Here is a 267-nt window from a genome sequence, read left to right as displayed (position 1 = left end):
ACACACACACACACACACACACACACTGTATTCCCATTGTAGCTAATGGCCGTGTACATAACGTTACAAGCTTGAGGTTTTGTTCAAACTGTAAAAAGCTTCTGTCCTCAAACCCACTTCACATATTTTCAATTTCAGTTTTATTTATGATGTCAAATCACAGCGAAAGTTCTCTTAGGACACTCTACAGATAGAGTAGGTCTAGACCACACTCCTTAATTTACCCAGAGACCCAAACACGTCTTGTTTGTTAAGCGTCCTTGGGTT

Source organism: Etheostoma spectabile, chromosome 11, assembly GCF_008692095.1.
Source record: "Etheostoma spectabile isolate EspeVRDwgs_2016 chromosome 11, UIUC_Espe_1.0, whole genome shotgun sequence".
NCBI lineage: Eukaryota > Metazoa > Chordata > Actinopteri > Perciformes > Percidae > Etheostoma > Etheostoma spectabile.
Note: the sequence above shows the minus strand (reverse complement) of the source record.